Source organism: Coregonus clupeaformis, chromosome 15, assembly GCF_020615455.1.
Source record: "Coregonus clupeaformis isolate EN_2021a chromosome 15, ASM2061545v1, whole genome shotgun sequence".
In the NCBI taxonomy this organism is placed as follows: Eukaryota; Metazoa; Chordata; class Actinopteri; order Salmoniformes; family Salmonidae; genus Coregonus; species Coregonus clupeaformis.
This window is the reverse complement of record NC_059206.1, coordinates 59,298,680-59,318,705: the sequence shown is the minus strand read 5'-3', so window position 1 is coordinate 59,318,705 and position 20,026 is coordinate 59,298,680.

The window sequence follows — 20,026 nt, the reverse complement described above, 5'->3', positions numbered from 1 at the left end:
AAAATTGCAACATTATCTCATACCCTCATGACAAAATGTGTAGAATAGCCTTATAAAACGGCACATTTTTTCTACACAAAATGTGTTGAAATGCAGGAAGTTAGCTAAAAAAGGTTGATGCCCCTGGGCCCCAAATGCTGTAGTCCAGCCCTGACTTACTGTTAAATATTGTTACATTTACATAAACTTTCTAAGTATATCAACATTCAATCAATCTATCAGGTGAATCAATTATCATGATGCTTTCAAAACCCTTGACGGAAATAAACTAATTTAAATCAAGATAGGTGCAAAGTATGCTTTTTGCAAGTGCAAAGTTGTGTGCTTAGTGTAGCCTAGTATGTGGATGTCACGACTTCCGCCGAGGCTGCCTCCCCTCCTTGTTCGGGCAGGCTTCAGCATTCGTCGTCACCGGAGTACTAACCACTGCCGCCCCAATCATCATCACAATTGTCTTGTCAATCACACACACCTGGTTCTATTCCCCTAATTAGTCTGTGTATAAGTGTTCCCTCTGCCCCCTTGTCCTTGTGGGTGATTGTTTATTTGTGGAGGTTAGTGAAGCGCCGTGGAGCTCGTGTATCGTGTATCGTGTATCGTGTATCGTGTATCGTGTATCGTGTATCGTGTATCGTGTATCGTGTATCGTGTATCGTGTATCGTGTATCGTGTATCGTGTATCTACAGGAGTATTTTTCCCGTATGCCTTGTATTTTCCAGTGCGCCTGTTTTGTGCCCCGGAGTGTGTTTGACGCATTTCTGCGTAAACCTGTATTTTGCGGATTAAAGCCTGTTATTCTGTGATTTACCCTCCTGCACCTGACTCCTTCATCACCACCTCATCACAGTGGGATAACTATTGGTTTGTGTATATCTTTGAGTGTATGTGTGTTTTAACAATGACATGCCCCTGTGTTAATGGAGTATTAAATCCCAGCGGAACAGCCTTATAAAACGTATTACATCCTGTTTTGATTTAAGTGCATGCATCCCTCACAAATACCCTTTGGAGTCTCCTGTTCTGCCGGGAAATTAGGCAATGTGTCAAAATGATTAATCAATGGCTGATTCATAATTATAATTTCATCACTGTAAACTGCAGAGCGTTATTGCATGCGCATCCCCGTCCAAGTGTTCAATAAACTCCTGTCTTTCTCTGTGGAGGCCGATATGGGCTTATCTGATCTGATAATTCCTCTGATTAAAGGGACTATTTACATTTAATGACTGTATTTTGTTCATAAGGATAATGCAAAAACAAACAGGATTACAGGACAATAACCAGATTTCTCAGGATAATACAACATTTAAGCACCAAATATACCCTAAAAATAGATCTTATTTATGTATTTATGCTCACAAAAAGTTGAATGAGGTACTGTATGCATCTCATGGTCCAATGACTCTCTGTAAACCAAGACGTGTCCTTTTGGAGCATATTTTAATAATCTATTACTGTAAAACCCGATTAGGAAAAGAAAAGGCCCATGATCAGTGATAATACATATGGCAGTGGAGGGCAAGCACATAAATATAATAATAATCAGATTAATTTCCCTCAGATCCAAACCCCTCTCCACCCCATTACATAATACCACTTATGTGGGTTTTTACTGGATGGCATACAGCTTTTGTCAGATTTGACTTTTTGTAGCAGTTGGAATTTACGCAGCAGGTTAGGAGAATTAACGTAACATGTTAGGATAATTAGGTTAATGTTAGGAAAAGGATTAGGGTTAGCTAAAATGCAAAATAAATTTAACTTTTTACGTTAATTTGACAAAAGCTGTATCCCTTCTAGCCATGACCACTAATGTGGGACCAAGTCCCCATTAACCTATGGCAACCCGGAGAGAACAATTTTAGGCTACAAAGACCCTGTGTGGAATTGTGAGCAATACCTTGTCACCTTTTCAATACATGTTTTTAAACAGGTTCCTTAGCAACAGTGTTGAGAAACAAATAACTTGCCCTGGTCCCTCTCTGCTTCCTCTATGACAGAAATGCTAATTGGCCTCATGCCAGGCACCACTTGAATGTGAAATGAAAGCAGATGAATAAAGGTGTATGTATGCATGGTATTCATGAATATGCTGAACCACGTCTGTGCACTTTGATTGCATAGGTTTGGTTGCATGTATATACTGTATTCTATTCTACTGTATTTTAGTCTATGCCACTCCGACATTGCTCATCCTAATATTTCTAATACTTCTATATTCCTTAATTCCATTCTTTTATTTTTAGGTTGTGTGTATTGTTGTGAATTGTTAGATATACAGCACTGTTGGAGCTAGAAACACAAGCATCTGCTAAACATGTGTATGTGACAAATCAAATTTGATAGGTTTGAAAAATGTTTTTTGTAATGAGAATCAAGGAGGAGACACAAAGACAGTGATTTTCACTGAGACATTGCAAATATGGCATAATTCTATTCTGCATATGAATACTAACCTGCTTATTTCAATGTTGTTTTTAGACACACACCACACTGCAGTTCATGTTGTGTATGTAATTGTTAAGATAGAAGACCCAACAGCCTAGTTAGTTGGGTTTTGTAGCACACAGTTGGACAGCAGGTGGAAGACGGAGCAGTGTTATCAGAAATATATTTGTAATAATAATAATAATAATTTCCAGTTTTGTAGGCCCACAGTGCAAATGATGACTAACAAGAAAAAGCAAATGGCTGAAAAAGGAAATGGTCTTTCTCAGGTGGATCCACACATGAAACAAAAATATATCCCAAAACAAGACACAATAAAAATGTATTTTACATCAACAAATATAATGTGGAAATAGTGTAATGCATTTTGATTAGCACAAAACGTAATATTGTGTCACTGACATTTCAGAATGGATTATCCCAAACTATGTGCGCACTACACAGGAAAGTAGTGGATGAGACAGGTGTGCTAGTGCGCTCCCCAGAAGAACACCCAATATAAGACTCTCAAGATAGTGAGTAGCGGTAGAAATGTTACAAAGAAACAGGTAATTTTTAGCAAAATAAGCAACGTAATGACATGGTCTAAGCATGAATGTAAAGAACCACCATTTCTAACACATGCTGAGCTCTAATCTAAACATGAATAAATAGGCAATTACACCCCACTGGGCATAGACGTTGATTCAACATCTATTCCAGGCTGGGTCAACGTCATTTCATTGAAATAACGTGGAAACAACCTTGATTCAACCAGTGTGTGCCCAGTGGGATGCAACAGCACACGATAACAAATAGGCCTAGCCTTCTACTAGCCCTGCAAAAAAAGTTATTCCAGTGTCATGTGAAAAATCTAGCATCTAGGCTAGCCTAAGTACCAGTCTGTTTAGCTAACATTCCACTCCTTGTACTCTCTGTCATATGACACAGATGTTTAGCATGACAGGAGGGGCAAGGAGTGGAATGATAGTTAAACAGTCTGGTACCCAGACTATGCCTAGGCCGCATCTTACAGTAACCTCATTAGGATTGATAGAACAACATACGTTTGTGTTGACTGTGAAATTAACTCACCTGTCAAATTATAATCCAATAACAAAATCGTCCAGTTTTCCCCCTCTTCTTTTGTTAAAGTAACTGTCAAGTGAAAATCTTATTCATATTCTGTTAACTCATACCCAAATAATGTTGTTGACTCATCCTAAATTTGAGAAAAACATCCACCTCAAACTTGTATCTTAAAGACTGTTCTTCTTCTTCTATGGTGTATTGGTGATCACACAATTTAATGTGCATCCCGCCACCTACTGTGCGGGATGGAAAAAAATCAACTAAATCAAACAACTTTTCTGTTAAATGTTTTTTACAGATCTGATCCCTACACAGGCTCAAGGGGGCGGGCCGTCTTCTGGCGCCAGTACCCCTTAGCAAGTCTTCATATGTAAAATCCTTATGTCCCAAAAACTTTTCTGCCGCAGCCCCAAAAATTGTTCAGTTTCTTAGACTTCTTTGAGACTTGAGCCGTACAGTTTATAACTGTGGCAATGAACGCCACAAAATCCACCTTTTTAACACACAGGGTATCTTTTGACTGGCAGCAAACATATACTACAGGCTGTGGTGCATCCACTACCATATCTTCACTAGCATCACCTGTTTTCTCAATTATTTTAAATCGCCTTCGCATAGGAGATTTGATTGATAGATCTAACTTTTGTCACCTCAATCTCCTTCACCCTTACAGGTCACTCCAGGAATTCGGGATCATGATCCCCACCACAATTGCAACACCATTGTCCTTCTACACACCGTTCTTCAGTATACTCCGTCCGTCTGTACACTGCAGTGGTTTGGGGATGAAAGCTCTTACAGCCTATCTTACATAACCAAGCTTCACATGCGTAGCTAGGTGCTCTTTATCAAAAAACAACAGGACCAACATTTTGTTATTTTTCTACATTCACCAAGTGGATCAGATGCCAGGCACCAACCACACCAGAAATATCTTCAGATATTCAACCTGAATATCCATCATCACCCCTGAGATGACTCCTTTGACGGGTGCTCTACGCCGAAGTTCAAAGCAGAAACCTCTGTTGTCCGGATTCTTTTGAGGCCCAATGCAATCTTCCTCTATTCTTCAGAAATACAGTTAATCAAAATAAGGCCACTCCTGGTCACTTCGACAGACTCCACTTTTCCCAGCGCACACTTCACCATTTTTGACACCTCAAACGGGTCTCCCACATATGCATCCTTACTCAACAAATGCATCCCAACAAGAAGCTATTCATTATGACTCATACACTTGTATCCTCCACTCCAATTTTAGACAATTTCCTTTTTGTTCCAGTTTTCGACACTACTGTTGTCCATTCAGGACATTCATCTTCACCAACTTTGCTGCTTGATTCAAACTCAGCATCCACTTCTGCCATCTTACTCCCTCCTCACACTGCTCTCCCAGCTGCCCAAACAGACTGTTTAAAAAATGCTTGCTATTTCCTCATAGAGGATGATGTCATCATCCTGATGAGGATGAGTTGGCCAATTATCGGTCTACTCGCATTAATATATTTAATGACCATTTTACGCCCACACAATTCTGTTGTTGGGTTACAGCCACACCATTTCAACACAGAAAAGCAGATTTTTAACATATACTTAATTACAATTTTCTTGTAAGGAAACGTTTTCACTCATATTGAAAATAATCATAGGTCATATTTCATAGAAATCTGGAAACACTGGACAGTTACTTTAAAGTCATAAGAAGAGACAACAAACCTGGGGTTTGTAACCTGGGGTTTGGTTTGTAAGTCGCTCTGGATAAGAGCGTCTGCTAAATGACTAAAATGTAAAATGTAAATGGATGGGGGGGGGGGGGCTTTATCTTTATCTCTGGCACAGATAATAAGAGAGCTATATTGCAATGAAAACCTCCTCTTACTCTACCTGCTTGGGTCTACGCATTGTTTTTTTCAAACCTGTTTTACTTGGGATTGAGGGGCGGACAAAATAAAGGTGACCGCTGCAATTCCATCCCTATTGCCCCTGTGGCAAATCGACCCTTTATCTAACGGGGCCTCATCTATCAGTGCAAAGACGGGTATTGAAATTGCTCCGCCGGCCACAAATCAGACCAATGGATCGGCCCTTATTTGAGACAAGGCTGTCATCACTCTGCTGCTGCTGCTGCGAGGGGAGTAGTAAAGCGGTTAGGGGTGTTTTTTTCTGTTCCCATTGATGGATGTCACCTCCTTGACCCCTCTGTGACCAGGATCACCTGGAGAGGAGCCAAACCATCGGTTAGTGTGGATTACGCCCCCTCCCCTCTCCCCCTTCCTCTATTTTTCTCTCTAGCTCCATATTGTACCCCAAGATGAAATCAGGGAGGGGACTGTGGATCTGTTTCTGTCCGTTCGTACATACCTTAGTCACACGCGATATCTCAGACAGCACTGGCCCGATTTTGACGAAATGAATTATGCTTCTTTGCCATAGAAATCCAGCATTTACAAAATTACACTGAATGGCCCAAGGCGGGAGCTATAGTAATTAACTGAAATGTGTTAGTCACACGTGATATCTTTCCTACAAAATGGTGATGCTTTCCTGCTAGAGCTGCTTTTGTCCCACACCAGACTAGATAACCTGGAGAGGGGCCAAACCATTGGTTAGTCTCTCTCTCTCTACATTTATTTTCTTTTGTCAATCAATGAAAAAAGGAAGACCATAAATGAACTCTGTATCATCAACAATACCACCCTAGTCCTTAATTAACTGTCTGTTTATTAATGAAGGTCCTCTAATGCTTGACCTGAATTGTACTCTGCTATATGTTCTTAGCTATCTTTAGCAATATATTTGTGCTTAAATGTTTTTCCTTCATAAAATTAGAGCATGTCCAATAACTGTAGATGTGGAAATGATGGTCTCCAGTATGATCTCAATTGACGTGATGATCGATTTGCCCATAGGTCAAAAGCGAAGCACCGCCGCAATGCGTTAAATTTTACAGTGAAGGCTGCAGCAGAAGCGAACTCCTTTGTCTGCGACTCTTGTCCGCACACGCGCCTGTGTGTGCGTGGTTGGCTGGGGAAAGACGGCTGGATGGTGGCTCGGTGGGGAAACCTGTCTGAAGGCTCTCATATATTGGTTCACTTATGCCCTAAAATAAGATTGTTTATATGGGCAGAATATTGTATATACATTTGTTAAAATGGGCCGAACATTCGTTGCCTTCCTTTTGGACAGAATAAATAAAACAGGCTTGGGCGAATATCTTGAAAAACAGTATTCACATTTCAACCCTGTTATAATACATGTTCTTTCAATTTGCTCTATAGAATCTAATTATCAATATAATAAAACTAGGCCTATGATATACTTGAATAGGCCTATAGCCTACTCAAACATCATAATTGGCTTTAGCAAGGAGTGCCGATTCATTCATTTTCAGCACATTATGATGAGTGTTTTTAGGATAGGTTAATTATTAGAGATTCTGCACCGCTGTTTGTCAGCAGCACACTAAATCTTTCCATCGATTGGAGTATTAGGCTATAGTGATCGGCACCAACAGCCTATGTAAAGTCATATCAGTATGCTACCAGTTGCATTTTTTCGATATGAAAAGGCAGTGGTGGAAAATGTACCCAGTTGTCAGACTTGAGTAAAAGTAAAGATAACCTTAATAGAAAAGGACTCAAGTAAAAGTGAAAGTCACCCAGTAAAATACTACTTGAGTAAAAGTCTAAATGTATTTGGTTTTAAATATACTTAAGTATCAAAAGTAAATATAATTTCTAAAATATACTTAAGTATCAAAAGTAAAAGTAAAAGTACAAATCATTTCAAATTCCTCATATTAAGCAAACCAGATGGCGCCAATTTCTTGTTTTTTTAATTTACGGAAAGCCAGGGGCACACTACAACACTCAGACATCATTTACAAATGAAGCATGTGTGTTTAGTGAGTCCGCCAGATCAGAGGCAGTTCTCTTGATCATTTTGTAAATTGGACCCTTTTCCTGTCCTGCTAAGCATTCAAAATGTAAGGAGTACTTTTGGGTGTCAGGAAAAATGAATGGAGTAAAAAGTAAATTATTTTCTTTAGGAATGTAGTGAAGTAAATGTTAAAGTTGTCAAAAATATAAATAATAAAGTCAAGTACAGATACCCCCAAAAACGACTTAAGTAGTACTTAAAGTATTTTTACTTAAGTACTTTACACCACTGTGAAAAGGAGTCGGAAATATTACTGACCTGCACTGCACATAGGAAACTGTCCAGACGACTGTGAGCTGATTGACCAGTAGGCTAGGTGTGAATGTTCTGAAAGCTTAATCATCTGAATACGAAACCCATCAACCCCTTTTGGCTCATCTGCGGAACAAGTCTTGCTGTGTCTATGAGATGGAGTGCTATTACCGGCAGCACCGATTTATCAAATGTTCATATTGATATTTTAGGCTACGCTGTGAAAACAGATTTCATGGGAACACAAATCCAAAATGATGTATGCGCTTGCAAAATCTAATGCTGCTAGCTAACCGAAAGTCTCCTAACTTACGTTGGTCTTCAATAGGCTATGTGTAGGCTAATAGACCTACTTGTTGGATGCACATATCCAGCTGTTAGTTAGGCCTAGTGATATTGTCAACCATTATCAGCTGATCCAGGAAATATCTTTCTGAATTACAGTCAAGTGACAAACAGCTGTTGTGATATAGCACTTGATGCAAAAGCATCCAGTCTGGAAAACAGTGTCCAGAAAGAATGTCCAGAATATGTTAATGTGTTTTTTGTTGCGCCAGTGAAGACAGTTTTGATCCACGTTAGATCCACTCCAATATCCCTAAGGTAACAACACATCTGCCACACTGATCCTCAACACGGGGGCCCCTCAGGGGTGCGTGCTCAGTCCCCTCCTGTACTCTCTGTTCACCCATGACTGCATGGCCAGGCACGACTCCAACACCATCATTAAGTTTGCCGACGACACAACAGTGGTAGGCCTGATCACCGACAACGATGAGACAGCCTATAGGGAGGAGGTCAGAGATCTGGCCGTGTGGTGCCAGGACAACAACCTCTCCCTCAACGTGACCAAGACAAAGGAGATGATTGTGGACTACAGGAAAAAAAAAGAGGACTGAGCACGCCCCCATTCTCATCGACGGGGCTGTAGTGGAACAGGTTGAGAGCTTCAAGTTCCTTGGTGTCCACATCACCAACGAACTATCATGGTCCAAACACACCAAGACAGTCGTGAAGAGGGCACGACAAAGCCTATTCCCCCTCAGGAGACTAAAAAGATTTGGCATGGGTCCTCAGATCCTCAAAAAAATTCTACAGCTGCACCATCGAGAGCATCCTGACTGGTTGCATCACCGCCTGGTATGGCAACTGCTTGGCCTCTGACCGCAAGGCACTACAGAGGGTAGTGCGTACGGCCCAGTACATCACAGGGGCAAAGCTCCCTGCCATCCAGGACCTCTATACCAGGCGGTGTCAGAGGAAGGCCCTCAAAATTGTCAAAGACTCCAGTCACCCTAGTCATAGACTGTTCTCTCTGCTACCGCACGGCAAGCGGTACCGGAGTGCCAAGTCTAGGTCCAAAAGACTTCTCAACAGCTTCTACCCCCAAGCCATAAGACTCCTGAACAGCTAATCATGGCTACCCGGACTATTTGCACTGCCCCCCCACCCCATACTTTTTACGCTGCTGCTACTCTGTTAAGTATTTATGCATAGTCACTTTAACTCTACCCACATGTACATATTACCTCAACTACCTCAACTAGCCGGTGCCCCCCGCACATTGACTATGCAACGGTACCCCCCTGTATATATAGCCTCCCCTACTGTCACTTTATCTATTTGTATATATAGCCTCCCTACTGTCACTTTATTTTTACTTCTGCTCTTTTTTTCTCAACACTTTTTTGTTGTTGTTTTATTCTTACTTTTTTTGTTTAAAATAAATGCACTGTTGGTTAAGGGCTGTAAGTAAGCATTTCACTGTAATGTCTGCACCTGTTGTATTCGGCGCATGTGACCAATAAAATTTGATTTGATTTGATTTGATGTATGTTGATTATCTGCTATTGTCTACAAATTTACAGTAGTGTCTAAAAGATTTAACAGAGAAAGCATTAAGGCAATGAGTTAATGTTTTCATATGTTTCTGTGCATCGGATTGGACACTGAGGAAGGCTACTATGCGCAATTGTGTAGGATAGCCTAGGCTATTGTACGATCCCCCAAAGGTATTTTTCTTTCTATTATTCAGGACATTTAATGACAACAAGTTAGTAGCCTAGTGGGCTTGATAATGATGATGGTAATAGATGGACTCCGCTCCCTTTAATCATAGAGGCTATTGTTAACTTGTGTCTCTGAAATCACAATGTTTCCATTTCTATTGTCATGTGACAAATAGTATTTTTTTTATTGAAACAACCAAATGTTGGCCTTTTACCAGATCCAAATATTTTAGAACTGTTTATTTTCATAAATCCAGTAGCCTATGCTACAAAGTATAATATTCTGACCGTATGAATGATTTTATTTTAGGCCATAGCCTAAAGAACAGCTACATGATTAAATGAAAAGCAGCAAATAGACACAACACTGTTTCACATTCTTTAATAAAATACTCATAAACAGAAACGGAAAGTCGAAGGGCCCGGGGCTGGGTTTCTACTAAGCTAACATATGGAATTGTTTTAAGATGGTCATACCAAGGATCATTTTGCTGTTTGATTTTGAATTTTATGACCCCTGTAGGTATCACAATTAGTTGATGAAACATTGAATTTGGCCTTACTGTTATTAGTCCATAGAAACGCATTGAATAAAAAATTCATACATGGCAAAAAATTAATCAAAAGGAAGTATGTTTTGAAGTGATTGTCCTATATCTGAGAGATATAAGATAGTACCCATAATTAACCCCTTTTTTGGCACAAAACTACTTCCATGCTTCCATTCATTTTTTAAACCTGTACTGGGTTAACTTCAGACAAGTCCTGTGGGTCATGTAGCCTAGTGGGCTTATAAATAAAGCAAAAGGAGAACAGCATTGTGTTAGTGAGATACAGTGCCTTTGGAAAGTATTCAGAACCCTTCCTTTTTTCCACATTTTGTTACGTTACAGCCTTATTCTAAAATTGATTAAATACATTTCTTTCCTCAGCAATCTACACACAATACCCCATAATAACAAAGCTAAAATAGCTTTTTAGAAATGTTTGAAAATGTATTAAAAATTAAAAAAATAAAAACCTTATTTACATAAGTATTCAGACTCTTTGCTATGAGACTCGAGACTCGAGCCTCATGTGCATCCTGTTTCCATTGATCATCCTTGAGATGTTTCTACAACTTGATTGGAGTCCACCTGTGGTAAATTATTTTGATTGGACATGATTTGGAAAGGCACACACCTGTCTATACAAGGTCCCACAGTTGACAGTGCATGTCAGAGCAAAAACCAAGCCATGAGGTCGAAGGAATTGTCCGTAGAGCTCCGAGACAGGATTGTGTAGAGGCACAGATCTGGGGAAGGGTACCAACACATTTCTGCAGCATTGAAGGTCCCCAAGAACACAATGGCCTCCATCATTCTTTACATTTACATTTACATTTTAGTCATTTAGCAGACGCTCTTATCCAGAGCGACTTACAGGAGCAATTAGGGTTAAGTGCCTTGCTCAAGGGCACATTAACGTCATTTAGCAGACGCTCTTAGCCAGAGCGACTCACAAATTGGTGCGTTCACCCTATAGCCAGTGGGATAACCACTTTACAAAAAATTCAAAAAATTCTTAAATGGAAGGAGTTTGGAAGCACCAAGACTCTTCCTTGAGCTGGCCGCCCGGCCAAACTGAGCAATCGGGGGAGAAGGGCCTTGGTCAGGGAGGTGACCAATAACCTGATGGTCACTCTGACAGAGCTCTAGAGTTCCTCTGTGGAGATGGGAGAACCTTCCAGAAGGACAACCATCTCTGCAGCACTCCACCAATCAGGCCTTTATTGTAGAGTGGCCAGACGGAAGCCACTCCTCAGTAAAAGGCACATGACAGCCCGCTTGGAGTTTGCCAAAAGGCACCTAAAGACTCTTAGACAATGAGAAACAAGATTCTCTGGTCTGATGAAATCAAGATTGAACTCTTTTGGCTTAATGCCAAGCGTCACATCTGGAGGAAACCTGGCACCATCCCTACGGTGGAGCATGGTGGTGGCAGCATCATGATGTGGGGATGTTTTTCAGCTGCAGGGACTGGGAGACTAGTCAGGATCGAGGCAAAGTTGAACCGAGCAAAGTACAGAGAGATCCTTGATGAAAACCTGCTCGAGAGCGCTCAGGACCTCAGACTCGGACAAAGGTTCACCTTCCAACAGGACAACGACCCTAAGCACACAGTCAAGACAACGCAGGAGTGGCTTCGGGCCAACTCTCTGAATGTCGTTGAGTGGCCCAGCCAGAGCCTGGACTTGGAGAGACCTGAAAATAGCTGTGCAGCAACGCTCCCCATCCAACCTGACAGAGCTTGAGTGGATCTGCAGAGAAGAATGGGAGAAACTCTCCAAATACAGATGTGCCAAGCTTGTAGCGTCATACCCAAGAAGACTCGAGGCTGTAATCTCTGCCAAAGGTACTTCAACAAAGTATTGAGTAAAGGGTCTGAATACTTATGTAAATGTGATATTTCAGTATTTTATTTTTTAAACATTTGCAAAAATTTCTAAAAACCTGTTTTTCCTTTGTCATTAGTGCGTAGATTGATGAGGGGAAAACACTATTTAATCAATTTTAGAATAAGGCTGTAACGTAACAAAATGTGGAAAAAGTCAAGGGGTCTGAATATTTTCCGAATGCACTGTATTTATGCCTTTGCAACTTTTTCACTCATCATTATCCATGATTCATTCAGGACTACAAGTAATCATGGTAGCATCCACATTAATGTAAAAGTGTTTAGAAACATATTATATTCTTGTTTACAATAAAAGTGACTCCAAAATTTATTTCTATTGGGCACAAAATCATCTGAAACACAACCAAAACAAACAGCAAATGCATCCAACAAGTTTGTCGAGTCACAGGCTTGATGTAATTGTTGCGTGCTAGGAATATGGGACCAAATACTAAACTTTTGACTTTGTTAATACAGATATAAGTGAATTTGTCCCAATACTTTTGGTCCAATAAAATGGTGGAACAATGGACAAAAAGTGCTGTAATTTCTAAATGGTTCACCCAATATGGATGAAAATACCCTCAAATTAAAGCTGACAGTTTGCACTTTAACCTCATAGTCAATGTATTATTTCAAATCCTGTGCTGGAGTACAGAGCCAAAACAACAAAAACTGTGTCACTGTCCCAAGACTTTTGGAGCTCACTGTATCTCTAGCTTAAACAGACAGATTTTGATGGGGATTTTTTTATTATACCAATTAGATTGACACACCGGCATGTCAATAGACTCTATGGGGATATGATATTTTTATATATTTTTTGACAAGTCTTGATCACAGAAGTGCATACATGTACAGTATGACATTGATTCAACCTGATCCCTCTGATTAATTATCTATCATTCATTGGCATCGTTGCCTGGCAGCTTCCTTCCTCACATCTCCACTGATCAATTCCCTGAGTTATGGTCCCGACCAAAAGCCCATCCACAATCCAATCCTCATCTTAATTATGTTTTAACTACTCTGCTTTGATTGCATTACATTCAATAACAGTGCAATTAACCCACTGCTATTTGATTAGTCCAGTCACATCTAATCAGATACTGTGTCTTATTTGATTTTACATTCCATAACAGAGTGATGGAAATGAGAATGTACATTACAAATGTATCTAGATGCAGTGATCACACTCAAAGTATAGATTGCACGTGTGTTGGCATTTAACCTGTATCGGTGCAAATTCAAGTCCCGACCTTATCCCACCCCAGCATAAAACAATAATATAAATAATATGCCATTTAGCAGACGCTTTTATCCAAAGCGACTTACAGTCATGCGTGCATACATTTTTGTGTATGGGTGGTCCCGGGGATCGAACCCACTACCTTGGCGTTACAAGCGCCGTGCTCTACCAGCTGAGCTACAGAGGACCACAACCCAGACATACTGTACTGTAAGAACACAGCAGAGAACAACGAGGCTGTGGCCAGCCCCCTTAATGCTCAGAGATGAGTGGAGGCGGTGAAATGCTAATCAAATTTAAGAAAGCAATTTGGGAAGCCATGTCCCCTATCCTGATACTGTATCTCTGTATGTGTGACACTCCCACGCACAATGAACGCCTGCAGGAAGTTAAACAGGTCAGGACTCCAGTGAGCTGATAAGGGAGAAGACCCATGAATTAAGAAGTGAAGAGGAAATATTACATTTTTCTTTTCCATTCTGTCTATCGGGATTACTTGGTTGCCAGAAAAATTACCTGGAGAGAGTCCTGCCTGATAATGGACTGAGATTCACTCCAGTAGTTTCTCTCTCGCTGCACAGGAAGGGCAGAGTGGCATTGAAAATGAGAAACACTTTAGGGTGCCAAGTTGGTTATGTATGGCAGTGGAGGTTACATTATCACGGTAGAGCATTAGTATTTATCGTATAATACGCTTTTTCCCATCTCTGTTATGAAATTACATTAGTAGTGCTTGCCTTGCCCCTAGTGTCCCCTTTCAGTAAACTCTATATTTGGCAACAATGCCTGACATCCATGATGTTCTGCATGTATTATAAGTCCTTGGTTAAACATGTTCCATAAAGGTTGGATTATAATTTGTTACCCTTGGGGAAACTCAGTGAATCACCTCCTCTTATTTTGAAGGAAAATAAGATCTTTGTTCTTTTCTGTTCTTCCTCTTGCGAAGCGAGTGATTGATACCCAGAGCTCTAATGGCAGGGCTTGGGGCAGGGATAGACAAGACTGTATGTCTTCTTTCTCTAATGATTGTTTTAACTGAGTGCTGTAATGGAGTTGGGTGCTAGGGCCAATGATTTACGGGGCCTTTGCCCATCACCAGGGCATAGAGACAGGCTAAAGGCTACAGAGGAGCACAAAGGCTGGGCGTCCCTCTGCTCCAATCACCCACAAACTGAGTATTACTGTCCAGTACAGGAAGTATTATTGTCCAGTACGGGAAATGCTCGGTCCATGACCGCAAGGCCCTCCAGCGGGTGGTGCTCCCAGCCATCTAGGACATCTACTCAAAATGGTGCCTGAGGAAGGCAGGCAGCATCATCAAGGACCCCACACACCCCAGCCACGAGCTGTTCACTCCCTTACCATCGGGCAGACGGTATCGGTGCATGAGGTCTGATACCAACAGGCTCAGAGACAGTTTCTATCCACAAGCCATCAGAATGCTGAACACTTGAACTGGACTGTCCACCTGCGCTGATTCTCTGCACCTTAGTGTGCGCACACACACACACACACATTTATGCTACACACACATCACAACTGCTGCTACCAGACTTTTATTTTGATTGCTAAGTACTGCACAATTGAAATACTTGACCCCCAATCCCCCTTCCCAAAAACACATGTTAAGTATTGGACTATAAATTGTGCCTTCCTATATTATAACTTATGCTAAAATGTTATTTTTTTTTGGGGGGGGGGGGGGGTAGATCAGCTTAATATTGCAGATAGATTGTAACTTCCATCAATGTAATTGTCTGCATCACTTCCAATCTCCCATGTTTTTTATATATATACTCCCCTTTTATAACTTTTCAACCCCGCCATCCTTTCCCTACTTGGGGTAAGTTAGTGAACAACAATGCTTAGGCCTCTACTTCCAGCTTATACTTACTATCTACATTTTATGGACACAGTCAATTTTACAATAATTCTATTTTATTTGTTTTTGCTCCTGAACCTCTCCGATCATTTTCATGATGTCCATCCGGTTTGCTTCTATATGCCATGCTAAAATGTTTATTCTACTGAACCATTTATGTTTGTATTCTTATCTTTTATTATTTCTTATTGTTGTTACATTGTCAAGAAGGAACCTGGAAGTAAGCTTTTTGTTGGACGGTGTATACCATATCCTGTACATACGACTAATACAACTTTAAACAGTGTCCACCACAGCTCAGTGAAATGTGGCCTAGAATACAATAGTGATGGAGGGAACAGGGGATGAGTGGCCTGTATCCTTGCTTAACCTTTCAGAATGTGGAACTATGGAGGGGTATACACATGCATGATGCTTAAGCATTCATAAATAGTAAAAAGTTGGCTGCACAGAGAAACAGTTCAAAACTTGTGTGATATAACATCACCCAAGGTGCTATTCAAAAATGCATCGCCTCAGCCAATGAAAATTGTATTGGTTAAATTGTCAGACAATTTAACCAATACATAAATAACATTAATTTCCAACTTGACCAAAAGGTCACCTTGGTCTCCACGGGGTCTTTTGATGGGCAAACAAAGCGTGACAGCCCCTAGGGGAGAGTGTGGGAAAAACCCTCTCTAATGGGGTCATAATCGGAGGAAGCAATCTGCAGAGAGCTGCCTCTGGCTGTGCCGGTTGGGCCGGCGAGATGGAGGTGACAGTGTGGAGGTTATTATTAGCGCTATCATTGATCAGACAGCCGGAGTGGCGGGGATGGAGTGGGATGATGGATCTCATGGCTCCAGCCCAGCCATGGCAGCTGTAAACTGAGGCGTCATGCCCATAGGGGGCTCACGGGCACTTGCCCCCTCAGATTTGTCCTGTTTAAAAAAACGTCAATAATAATAAATGGTAGAACATTTTGTTGTTGTTTCTTTGTGATACTGCTAGCCACATAGCAATTTTATGAAATTAATAACTAGCTACCTCATAACTAGCTACCAAGAAGCCATTTCAGGCTATCAATCAAGTTAGAGTAGCTAGCTTGTCTAACTATCTTAGCTGGCATGCCTGCTGTAGAAAAGCAAGCAATAACTAAATGTACTGAATAAGACTCACATGCCTTTCAATCTTTTACCCAGATTTTAGCAGAGATGCAGAGAAGTATATTTAGTTTCTTTAAAAAAAAGAACCACCAGTCAGGAGGATACAGACAGCTCAAGAGGTATGCTTAGATATACAGAAAAATAAACACATTTTTGTCATAATGATTATGCCTCTAGATTGCAGGAAAAAGCTGTTTCAGGTGTTTGAAAAATGCAAAATTGTTCATCTTCACCCCCCCCCCCCAGCCATCCTCAAGTACTTTGTGCCCCCTCAGAATTTTGGGGTGCATGACGCCCCTGGCTGTCCAGGCCAAGGCAGTGGGTTGTGGAGGAGGGAATGGGGAGAGAGGTGGGGTGGGTGATGATGGTCCAGAGATGGTAGAGAAGGCATCCAACAGCTGTGGGAGATGGCTTGGCAATATTATTGTTGGTGTTTGCTGTTGTAGGAGGAACGGCTGTTGTGGTGGGTCAACTCCATGGTTGGGGCTTCTGAAAAACAGAGAGATTATCCATTAAGTCTGATATAAGCTGTGGCTTGGCCTAGTCACTTTTTGACCCCTGCTAGCTTTTCCTTTCTCTCAGTCTGAGGATAGGATGTGCGGATAACTCCACTCCAACAGTGACTATCAGCCAGTTTACGCTGATCCAGACTCTTTTTCTGCCCAATCCCAGTTCTTAAGACTTTCCCCCTCACAGCTCTTTGAAAGACAGGATAGACAAATGGAATTAAGGCTTGCTGGGATGGCTGTCTGTTATCAGCATCACTGACTTCTCCTATCACTCCAATCCTGTCTCTCACTCCCAGAGTCTCCTTAATGTCACCCTCAAACTCTCTCCAGTAGAAACGAACAGATACTGTGTCCCAAAAGGCACCCTATTCCTATAGGGCTCTGGGAAAAGTAATGCACGAAATAGGGTATAGGGTGCCATTTCAGACGCACAGCTCTGACAATGGAGGGAGTGCTCAAAGCAGACTGCAGAGCCAATTGTATTTCATTAAAGAAGAGCCGTCCATGGTTAGCAACATGCATTCAGGTGCTTTCATTCATTCTGTTCAATTTATTTGCAGATTCTTCGTCAACAACAGTGTCGTGAGCAGCGACATACAGTAAGATATTTTTATTCTCACAGAGAGGGTTATTCAAGCTCAACTTCAAAACATAATGAAGCTCAGACATACAGTGTTGTCAAGGGATACAACATTGTTGTTTTTTGTCCAGCCTGATGAATTGGGTTCATTTTACTCACAGGCCTATTTTTCCCTTTTACATTTGGTGGTGTTTGTCAGGGTCCGTCTCAGTACCTTGGGAGAAAACAGTATCATTTTATTTATTTTAAATTCTGTATGTTCAAAGTTTTTGTCAATCGCATGTCGTAGACAAACATTATTGATTTATATCAGTAGCAGTTTTTCATGAGAATTAGAAAACCAAAAGCTGAAATGTATACACTGCAAAATTGAAAATATGCTCTTAATGGCACATCAGTTTTATTGATTCCGATCAAAGTCAAATTTAACACTATGTTTTCAACTCTGATCAACTTCAGCTGTCAACTTTTCAACTCCTGAGCTCTTCATGACCTCAGAGCTTTCTACCAATCTGTAAAAAAATAAAATAAAATGTTTATCCCAGAACCCCTATTCAGCTCATTGGAGAGTTACATAGACAATGAATCATACATAATACTTACTCTGTTGCTTACCCAGAATTCCACTCAGCAGGTGGGGATGGGGGAAGTGGGGTCTTGTCCATTAACCATTCATGACTGGAGACGCTTGGCACTCCATAGAAAATCATAGGAGATGACAGGAATTAATTTCAGTAAAAATACTGTCAGCGGTACGGCAGAGCGGAACAGTCTGTCTTCCAGGACCCCTCTCAGCGAGGAGTCACCAGGAAACGCCAGGAAACCCTCTGTCTGATATAGAAACACAAACCCTTTGATCAAACAGCACTTACATTAACACTTGAGAGTGTCTTTCTTGAATATTCTTTGGCTATATACATTACTGCCATATGTTCATATGCAGGATGCATACAGTACGTCCTTGCATTTTGAGATATACAGTTGAAGTCTGAAGTTACATACACCTTAGCCAAATACATTTAAACTCAGTTTTTCACAATTCCTGACATTTAATCCTAGTAAATATTCCCTGTCTTAGGTCAGTTAGGATCACCACTTTATTTTAAGAATGTGAAATGTCAGAATAATTGTAGAGAGAATTATTTATTTCAGCTTTTCTTTCTTTCAACACATTCCCAGTGAATCAGACGTTTACATACACTCAATTAGTATTTGGTAGCATTGCCTTTAAATTGTTTAACTTGGGTCAAACGTTTCGGGTAGCCTTCCACAAGCTTCCCACAATAAATGGGGTGAATTTTGGCCCATTCCTCCTGACAGAGCTGGTGTAACTGAGTCAGGTTTGTAGGCCTCCTTGCTCGCACACGCTTTTTCAGTTCTGCCCACAAATGTTCTATAGGATTGAGGTCAGGGCTTTGTGATGGCCACTCCAATACCTTGACTTTGTTGTCCTTAAGCCATTTTGCCACAACTTTGGAAGTATGCTTGGAGCCATTGTCCATTTGGAAGACCCATTTGCGACCAAGCTTTAACTTCCTGACTGATGTCTTGAGATGTTGCTTCAATATATCCACATAATTTTCCTTCCTCATGATGCCATCTATTTTGTGAAGTGCACCAGTCCCTCCTGCAGCAAAGCACCCCCACAGCATGATGCTGCCACCCCCGTGCTTCACGGTTGGGATGGTGTTCTTCGGCTTGCAAGCGTTCCCCTTTTCCCTCCAAACATAACGATGATCATTATGGCCAAACCGTTCTATTTTTGTTTCATCAGACCAGAGGACATTTCTCCAAAAAGTACCATCTTTGTCCCCATATGCAGTTGCAAACCGTAGTCTGGCTTTTTTATGGTGGTTTTGGAGCAGTGGCTTCTTCCTTGCTGAGCGGCCTTTCAGGTTATGTCGATATAGGACTCGTTCGATATATATCCACGTTTTACTGTGGATATAGATACTTTTGTACCTATTTCCTCCAGCATCTTCACAAGATCTTTTGCTGTTGTTCTGGGATTGATTTGCACTTTTCGCACCAAAGTACGTTCATCTCTAGGAGATGAAGCGGTATGACAGCTGAGTGGTCCCATGGTGTTTATACTTGCATACTATTGTTTGTACAGATTAACATGGTACCTTCAGGCATTTGGAAATTACTCCCAAGGATGAACCAGACTTGTGGAGGTCTACAATAGTTTTTCTGAGATCTTGGCTGATTTCTTTTGATTTTCCCATGATGTCAAGCAAAGAGGCACTGAGTTTGAAGGTAGGCCTTGAAATACATCCACAGGTACACCTCCAATTGACTCAAATGATGTCAATTAGCCTATCAGAAGCTTCTAAAGCCATGACATCATTTTCTGGAATTTTCCAAGCTGTTTTAAGGCACACTCAACTTAGTGTATGTAAACTTCTGACCCACTGGAATTGTGATACAGTGAATTATAAGTGAAATAATCTGTCTGTAAACAATTGTTGGAAAAATTACTTGTGTCATGCACAAGAT